The sequence below is a fragment of the Oncorhynchus kisutch genome, linkage group LG20 (assembly GCF_002021735.2).
Source record: "Oncorhynchus kisutch isolate 150728-3 linkage group LG20, Okis_V2, whole genome shotgun sequence".
NCBI lineage: Eukaryota > Metazoa > Chordata > Actinopteri > Salmoniformes > Salmonidae > Oncorhynchus > Oncorhynchus kisutch.
The window spans coordinates 38,820,320-38,830,588 of record NC_034193.2 but is presented as its reverse complement, the minus strand read 5'-3'; positions in this window follow the sequence as shown (position 1 = coordinate 38,830,588).

Here is a 10,269-nt window from a genome sequence, read left to right as displayed (position 1 = left end):
GAAAGTGTTTATAGTATTAAAGTGAAATAGGTGATAAAATAACTTAAGAGGTACATAAGTACCAGGAATTTCAATGCCCTCTTACATACGCACTTTTTTTAAGCCTCATATCGAAAGCCCTGCATGTCAATTGCAAACACAGCTCTTGAGCCCCAGTACAACAACAACATGAGCGAGCTCATTTTCTTTGGTCGAAAAGAAAGCAAAACACACTAAACGAGCTAATGACATTCAAGTATGCACCCCCAACCCCCAAAATAAATTATTCAAATCAGAAGAAGATACTAGTCTCACGTAGTTGGAACACTAACATTCCGTAAAAACCTGAGCACATTTTCCAATTCGGATAATTTGATATCGACAGGCTCCTAAGTCCAGTTAGGTCTCGCTAGAGGTTTAGATGTCAAAATGCTTGGAGGGAGAGAGCGGAGTGGGGAAATCAAGGAAATAGTAACTCTACCCTGACAATACTTGTTCTGCTGCTAATGGTAAAAAATATTGGCTTTGAATCACTTTACCCTCCTCCTCCTCTACCGTGGTTCCCCAAGGTCCAAGATGTGTGTGTGTGTGTTAATGTTACTCTCATTTAACTCATTTCCACAACGCCCAGCACTGTGGCCCGCCCCAGCATCACGACCCGGAGCTGTTTGGATAGAGTCGTGTTTACAAAATGCCACCAGACACACACACACACACACTCAGGCACACACCCCCACTTCCAGAAATAATCATTCCCTGTAGCAGGGGGATCTACAGTAGCATAACTGTTGGGGTGGTCAGAGAAGGGAAATGGATACCTCCCATTCAAGTTCTTTTCAAATCATGTTCAGAGACAGCAAATCTGTACCATACTTTACCACACAATACCTCAGACCATGTCATGTCACACCATGTCATGTAATGCCATACATTATACAAGTTTACCATGTTGATTTGTAGAATGAGTAGTCCTGTGTGGCTCAGTTGGTAGAGCATGGCACTTGCAGCGCCAAGGATTGTGGGTCTGATTCTCACTGGGGCCACAATACGAACATTTATGCACACATGATTGTATGTCTCTTTGGATAAAAGAGTCTGCTAAATAGCATTACATGTCTTGTATAGGCTGTTTTGCGAAAGAAAACGAAAAGCATACAACTCCTAGTCTTCATTAAAGTAGCTTAACTTACCATATCCCTCCCACTGCTAAACTCAGTACCTCAAATCAAATCAAAGTTTATTTGTAACGCGAGACTTAGCTCCAAGTTTAGAGGTCCCGAGGCCCTGGGCAAACGACCACGGAAGCGACCGCTGGTGTCACACCATACTGTTTACATACAACCAGACTCTACCAGAGCAGAGAAAGTGCAGTAGAAAGCAGTAGTTTTGAGTCGTTTTCACTCAGCAGCAGCACCTAGTCAGGCAGGCTGGCAAGCACACACACACACACACACACACACACACACACACACACACACACACACACACACACACACACACACACACACACACACACACACACACACACACACACACACACACACACACACACACACACGCATTATGATTGTATAATTGTGACTTATACCTGTTGGGGTTAGATACAATAAATTAATCTTAAATTATTCTGTGCATTTTATATTTCTAGCTACCACCCAGAGAAATGTTGCTCAGATAGCTTCCCAGTTTGCCTGCTCACACAGGTTACACCCATAGACTTGTACTGGCAGGTAAAGCTTAATACTAACAGCTGTGCCATGACAGATACATGGGAAATGGTGTGTGTGTTTGTGCGTGTGCGCGTGTGCGTGTGTGTGTGTGTGTGTGTGTGTCCGTGCACTTGCATGTTTGTCCAGTTGTGTGTGTCTGTGTGTATGTGTCCTACTAAGTGATTTTCTAGGTGTGTGTAGGTGGGTGTCTGAGAATTCAGACATGGTTGGGTGTGTCAGTGTGTGTGTGTGTGTGTGTGTGTGATCTTCTTCCAGTGAAGTCTCATTAGCTCCTTAAATAATAGATGCAGATGATGACATCCCGAATCCTGCCACACCTGACGGGCGGTAAAATGACTCTGAATGACTTGGGAATGATTCCACCAAAGTCATTATTTAGGATGCTCAGAGTCTTTTGATTGGATTTATTTCACAATTAAAAATACAGACTCGGTGGCCAGTTTATTATGTACACCACCCCGTTCACAAATGTTTCACTCTTACAGACTGTGAGTCACGTGGCCGTGGCTTGCTATGTACTGTAAAACAGGCGTCGAGGCATTTGGTTACTGTTCGTTTGAACGTTAGAATGGGCAGGGGTGATGGTCTGAGCCGCCTTTATTGTCGAAGGAATGAGCGTTTACACCGAGGCCTGTACTCTGGATCGATTTGGAGGTGGAGGGTTCGTCATGGTCTGGGGCGGTGTGTCACAGCATCATTGGACTGAGCTTGTTGTCATTGCAGGCAATTTCAACGCTGTGCGTTATAGGGAAGACATCCTCCTCCCTCATGTAGTACCCTCATCCTGACATGACTCTCCAGCATGACAATGCCACAAGCCATACTACTCGTTATGTGGGTGATTTCCTGCAAGAGAGGAATGTCAGTGTTCTGCCATGGCCAGCGAAGAGCCCGGGTCTCAATCCCATTGAGCACATCTGGGACCTGTTGGATCGGAGGGTGAGGGCTAGGTGCCTTGGTGGGAGAGTGGGGTAACATCTCACAGCAAGAACAGTCAAATCTGGTGCAGTCCATGAGGAGGAGATGCACTGCAGTATTTAATGCAGCTGGTGGCCACACCAGATACTGACTGTTACTTTTGATTTTGAACCTCCCCCCCCCCCCCCTCTTTGTTCAGGGACACATTATTCCATTTCTGTTAGTCACATGTCTGTGGAACTTGTTCTGTTTATGGCTCAGTTGTTGAATCTTATGTTCATACAAATATTTACACATGTTAAGTTTGCTGAAAATAAACACAGTTGACAGTGAGAGAACGTTTCTTATATATATATTTCTATTCAACAAAGGGGGTCAATAGGGCTTGAAATTGCTGAAATGTTTTCTAAATATAGCAACAATAAAATTATAAACAACTTACTATAAAATGTCACCTTTATAACTGTAATCTAAATATGATCCTACTAAATTACAATACAGTACTGTCACTATTTCATTTAACCGATGACAGAGAATTTTCTCCTAAACGTCCACTGAATGGCGCAGAGACACATCGTTACAATAACAGCTCACCTAAGGGAAGCATCAAGGATTTTTTAATATATTTTTTATTTGTCAGAGTAAAGACCTTGGGTCCGGAAACTGCTACAGGCTCTCATGCCTTAACCAGATCGCCGGGCTCCCCTGCCACAACCGGCTCGTCGGGCTTTCATTCCTCTTTCAGATCACCAGGCTCCCCTGCTTCCACCAGCTTCCACCAGCTCGTCAGGTTCTCATGCCTCAGCCGGATCGCCAGGCTCCCCTGCCTCAACCGATCTGTCAGGTGCCCCAGCTGACTCAACAGGTTCCCGTGCCTCAGCTGGCGTGACAGGTTCTCACGCACCAGCACCTTTGACGGCGTCTTTTTTACCCTGAGAAACTCCCCAATCCTTAACGATTAACAGTGGTGGAAAAAGTACCCAAAAGTAAAAATACCTTAAAGAAAATGACTCAAGTAATAGTCGCCAAGTAAAATGATTTGGTTTAAAATATACTTAAGTATCAAAAGTGAAATTATAAATCATTCAAATTCCTTATATTAAACAAGCCAAATGGCACCATTTTGTTGTCGTTAATTTATGGAAAGCCATGGGCACACCAACATTCAGATATAATTTACAAACGAAGCATGTGTGTTTAGTGAGTCCGCCAGATCAGAGGCAGAAGAGATGTTCGGTTGATAAGTGCTTGAATTTGACTATTTTCCTGTCCTGCTAAGCATTCAAAATGTAACGAGTACTTTTAGGTGTCAGGGTAAATGTATGGAGTAAAAAGTACAATATGTTCTTAAGGAATGTAGTGAAGTAAAAGTAGTCAAAAATACAAAAAAAAAAAAAAACTTAAGTAGTACTTTAAAATATTTTTTACTGAAGTACTTTACACCACTGACGAATACAAGCATGACCATAACATGATACAGCCACCACTATGCCTAAAAATATGAAGAATGGATTTGCCTTTGCTTTGTATTCAGGGCAAAAAGTGTATTTCTTTGACACACAGTATTTTGCAGTATTACTTAAGTGCCTCGTTGCAAACAGGATGCATGTTGTGGAATATTTTTTTACAGGCTTCCTTTTCACTCTTTCATTGGGTTAGTATTGTGGAGTAACTTGTTGATGATCCAGCCTCAGTTGTTTTCTCATATCACAACCGTTAAACTCTGTAGCTGTTTTAAAGTCACCATTGGCTTCGTGATGAAATTCCTTCCTCTCCAGCAACTGAATTATGAAGGACACCTGTATCTTTGTAGTGACTGGGTGTATTGATACACCATCCAAAATGTAATAACTTCACCATGCTCAAAGGGATATTCAGAAGGGCACCAATAGGTGCCCTTCTTTGCGAGGCATTGGAAAACCTCCCTGGTCTTTGTGTTTGAATCTGTGTTTGAAATTCACTGCTTGACTGAGGGAACTTATAGATAATTGTATGTGTGGTACGGAGATGCGGTAGTCATTCAAACTTATTTAGGCTTGCCATAACAAAGGGCTTGAAAAAAAAAACTTCAAAACATTATTCCATTTTGACATGAGGTATTGTGTGTAGGCCAGTGACCCCAAATAATCTCTATTTAATACATTTCAAATTCAGGCCGTAATACAACATTTGGTGGAGGTCAATGGGTGTGAATACTTTGAAGGCACTGTATAAAAAGCAGCCAGACAGACAGACATCGAGGCATTGATTGAACGTTAGAATGGGCAAAACGAGAGACCTAAGCGACTTTGAGTGTGGTATGATCATCAGTGTCCGGGCCGCCGGATTCAGTATCTCAGAAACAGTTGCCCTCCTTGGATTTTCATGCAGGACAGTGTCTAGGGTTTACCGAGAATGGTGCGACAAAACAGCATCCAGTCAGCTGCAGTCCTGTGGGCAAAAACTGCTCATTGATGAGAGAGGTCAAAGGATAATGGTAAGACTGGTGTAAGCTAACAGGCGGGCCACAAACAGACATAACGGTGTAGTACAACAGTGGTGTGCAGAACGGCATCTCGGAAGGCAGAACTCCTATCAGCTAAAACCAACAAGCGCCTCCAATGGGCACGCAATGACGTACACTGGAAAATTGAGGAGTGGAAAAACATTGGCTGGAACATGACCACAAGTTCAGTTTACTTGAGTGGCCTGCGCAGACCCCAAACCTCAACCCAATAGAGCATCTTTGGGATGAGATGGAACGGGGCTGTTCGCAGCATGAATATACCGCTGTCCAATCTGCAGCAACTGTGTGATGCCATCATGTCAGCATGGACCTAGTCGAAATATTTAAAACTACTGAAAATGTTCACACAATAGTTTCACTAAATCATTTTATTTCTGTCTTTGTGATGGGATGAACTCAACATTTAAAGGATGACGATTATTGGCATACAAGTGCAATTTAAACTGTCTTCTGTGGGTTACATGATAACATATTATAATACAAATAACATTTCTGGGTATCATTCAAATGATTATTGTTCAAACAACAAATAAATGCCATAACAGACCTGTGGTTCCCAAACTTTTTATAGGGCCATACCTCTCCAAACATTTAACCTCCAGCTGCGTACCCCCTCTAGCACCAGGGTCAGCACACTCTCAAATGTTGTTTTTTGACATCATTGTAAGTCTGCCACACACACACACACACACACACACACACACACACACACACACACACACACACACACACACACACACACACACACACACACACTATACGATACATTTATTAAACTTAAGAATGAGTGAGTTTGTCACTTCCCACGAGTCGGGTTGTGACAAAGAACTCTTACAGGACCAGGGCACAAATAATAATATAATAATAATCAATAATTTTGCTCTTTATTTAACCGTCTTACATATAAGAGCTTATTTGTCAGTCAAAAATTGTGAATAACTCACCACAGGTGAATAAGAAGGGTGTGCTTGAAAGGATGCCCATAACTCTGCAATGTTGGGTTGTATTGGAGAGAGTCTCAGTCTTAAATCATTTCCCACACACAGTCTGTGTGTGTGTATTTAGTTTTCATGCTAGTGAGGGCCGAGAATCCACTCTCACATAGGTACGTGGTTGCAAAGGGCATCAGTGTCTTAACAGAGCAATATGCCAAGGCAGGATACTCTGAGCGCAGCCCCATCCAAAAATCTGGCGGTGGCTTCTGATTCAATTACATTTTCACAGAACCACTTGTTGCAATTTCGTTGAGGCTCTCTTGTTCAGATATCGGTAAATGGACTTGAGGCAGGGCATGAAAGGGATAATGAATCCAGTTGTTTGTGTCATCCGTTTCGGGAAATTCCCTCCGTAATTGCACACCCAACTCACTCGGGTGCTTCACTATATCACATTTGACATTGTCCGTAAGCTTGAGTTCATTTTGTACACAAAAATCATACAATGATGGAAAGTCCTGTGTGTTGTCCTTGTTAATGCAGACAGAGAAGAGCTCCATCTTCTTAATCATAGCCTCAGTTTTGTTCCGCACATTGACTATAGCTGCGGAGAGTCCCTGTAATCCTAGATTCAGATAATTCAAGAGAGAGAAAACATCACCCAGATACAGAGCCAGTCCTGACCTCCCTGGGGCCCTAAGCAAAATTCTGCTAGGGGGCCCTCCTGCCTGACTCGCGAGCCATGTAAACCATTTCCCATTGCCACAGTCACACCTGACACCCCAGTGCTCCCACTAGAGTCCTCCCTCCTTTAAAACAGTTTGTTGGTCTAAGAATAAGTAAACCTATACAGAGCAGAATGAGGTATAAACAAACTATATTTATTGAATAGAATATTTTCTATAGAATCTTAAGATAAGTGAATATTAACATTAACATAAATAAGAAATTGCAGAAAATATAAAATGTAGAAAATAATAAAATATAACATAACACTGAGCTTTGGCTCTGCTGTCTGGTAATTAGTCCAGTCCTCACAATATTATACAATTAGCTTTGTCTATACAATGTAAACATAAGCCTATAGGCTATGGCTGCAGCTATATGTCTTAAAATAGTCAAATAAAACGTATACAGCTGTGTGATTAACTTTGGTTCCCTCTACAGCCTGGGATTTACAGCATCAGCATGGGCACCAGTCTATCTGGACTGTCTGGAAGAAATTGAGAAAGTATGTCACATAGTTAAGCAGTCATTTACACAAATGCACTTCTGTCATACAATCTTAAAATGTTACTAAGTGTGTAAACATTTGAATGTTTGAATTAAAATCTTACCATCAAAATATTCCTCTTTAGCACTTTCTTGAGGCAAAGTCATCAATGATGTCATCATAGGACATGCGTTTCCCCACGTCATGATTTATGCTCATGATGGCCAGACCACTCAAACGTTCCTGTGACAAGGTATCTTTTGATGAGCTATAATTTTGAAAAGCTCCTCTCTGCCGATGCTACTGTTACTGGTAGGGTGACTGTAATTCTTAGGGCTATCCAAAGGTTAGGATAGAATTCCTCCAGGTTTTTCTCATAGGGAAAGGAAAGCAGCTCAAAGGCAGTCATTTTACCTGATGGCAGATCAGGTCAATTCTGAATCTCGTGTGCCAGATCCATTCCACTGATGTCACAGTCATCTCTGAAGGTTAGAGTGTTTTCAACTTCCATGCAGTGAGTCTTTAAAGATTCACTGGACATCTGAGAGGCAGTGCTGAAGTTCAGCACAACTCCATATTTGGTTTTCACCTGGTTGAGTGTTTCAAATCTCTCATCCATTGATGTCACAGCAGAGTCGACCACGATGTTGAAGTAGTTGACAAGGTTTTTCATTGCATCAGTCACTGGTTCATCAGGAGCCTCATAGCTTAAATGCCTATTGCTGTTTCTCAGTCTCTTCTCGTTCAGAACAGCCTCTTCACAAATGCTTTTGGCTGTTGTCTGGACCTCAGAGAATCCAGTTTCCAGGTATGTGGTGAGGGAGGCCTTTGCATTTGAGATTAAATTAACTGCGATATCCAACTGCATTGAGGCGGGTTGGAGGAGCTTGTTTACCTTGTTTGTCATTGTCAGTGTCTCACACCATACAACCCAGTAAATCAAGAAGAGGTAGGACCCTTCTTCCTCTCCAAGGGGCCTTGCTTTAACAAAGTTAACCATTTTCACTGTCGTGTCCAAAATGTCTTTCAAGCGGTCAGGCGTTCCCTTGGCAGCAAGAGCCTCTCGGTGGATGCTGCAGTGTACCCAAGTGGCGTTGGGAGCAACTGCTTGCACGCGCGTTACCACTCCACTATGTCTCCCTGTAATCAGTACAGGTACCAACACATCTTGACCACCAAAGTCCATTTGACATCACAAAGCTGTCTAGTACTCTAAAAATACAATCTCCTGTTGTCCTGGTTTGCAGAAGAGGGTGTCTTCCTTAATTGACCCCCCATAAATGTAACGGACATATACCAGGAGCTGTGCCAGGCCTGTGTCACGTCTGTTGACTCATCCAACTGTAATGCATAGAAATGACTGGCTTGTATGCGAAGCAGTAATTGTTTCTTAACATCTCCTGCCATGTCACTGATGCATCATGAAACAGTGATTGTTTGATGAAGGTTATAGTTTTTTTTGTACGACTACATTTTATTACTATTTTTTATTACACACACACACACACACACACACACACACACACACACACACACACACACACACACACACACACACACACACACACACACACACACACACACACACACACACACACACACACACACACACACACATTCACATACGCTGCTGCTACTCTGTTTATTATCTATCGTCACTTTACACCTACCTACATATATATATTACCTACATATATATATTGCCTCAATTACCTTGACTAACCCCGTACCCCTGCACATTGACTCGGTACCGGTACCCCCTGGATATAGCCTCATAATTGTTATTTGATTGTGTTATATGTTTTACCTTTTAGCAAATATTTCTTACTTTTTAAAAACTTTGCATTGTCGGCTAGGGCTCGTAAGTAAGCATTTCACAGCCATGTCTACACTTGTTGTATGTGGCGCATGTGACAAATACAATTTGATACATGTAGTATAGGCATCATTAAACACCTTACTTCCAAGTATGAAGTGGTATTAGTTGTTAAAACATGTATGAGCCTTTATGATTAGAATAAGGGTTATAATATGTTATGTCTCTGTGTGGCAAAATTTCAACCAACTCAAAAACTGTCTTTAAATAGTAATGTAAAATACAAATATTGATTGAGTGTTGTGATGCAGAGGGCTAAATTCCATAGAACCAGCATGGCAGTATTGACACTATCATGTAAAAATGACCACAACAGATTGTGGTGCTGTAAAAAAAATCCCAAAATAAACAGGTTGACGCGCCCCTCACGTTGCTGTTTACAGAATAAGATGTGTGCAGCAGAGGAGGCTAGTTTGACTCCGTTCCATTTTTTCCTTTCCAGACATTTCAATGAGCCCCTCTTCCTATAGCTCCTCCCACCAGCCTCTTCTGGTGTGCAGTAGTTTGTAAACCAAGACATTGCAATGGAATGGTTCATTGAATCGTGTCCTACCTAATGAATTGTATGGTCTATCTCAGAGTGGACTTACATTTCATTGACCTTGTCATGGGATCCCTGTACCTGGCCTACCACTGTCCCTTCTCTTGTGTGCTTCACAAAGCCATTAACACCCAGCCCCTTTCCCTGGTCTTCTGTGTACTGGAAAACACAGGACCAAAGGAAAGGAAGGAAAAATGGCACAGGGGGTGTAATGTTAGTGCACTAACTGGGGTTATCTTATAAAGATAACACTGTACAATGTATCTTAGATTCAGAACCAAAGATTCTCTACACTGTATGTAGGCTATATGAAAATACTAGCACACTTCAATCGATCAATACGTATGGAACACAAAATTAAAAAAGAACACATAATTAAAAAGAAGAATGAAGTTAGATGAAATAGGGGGAAATACTAACACATGTTGCAAATCAAAATGGAATGTGATGGGTTTTAAAATATATATTTTGTTCTACTTCTATTTTCAATTAGTATATGTATATATGTATATGTATATGTATATATATGTGTATATGTACTGTATATGTATTTTTTTAAATAGCCTTTTGC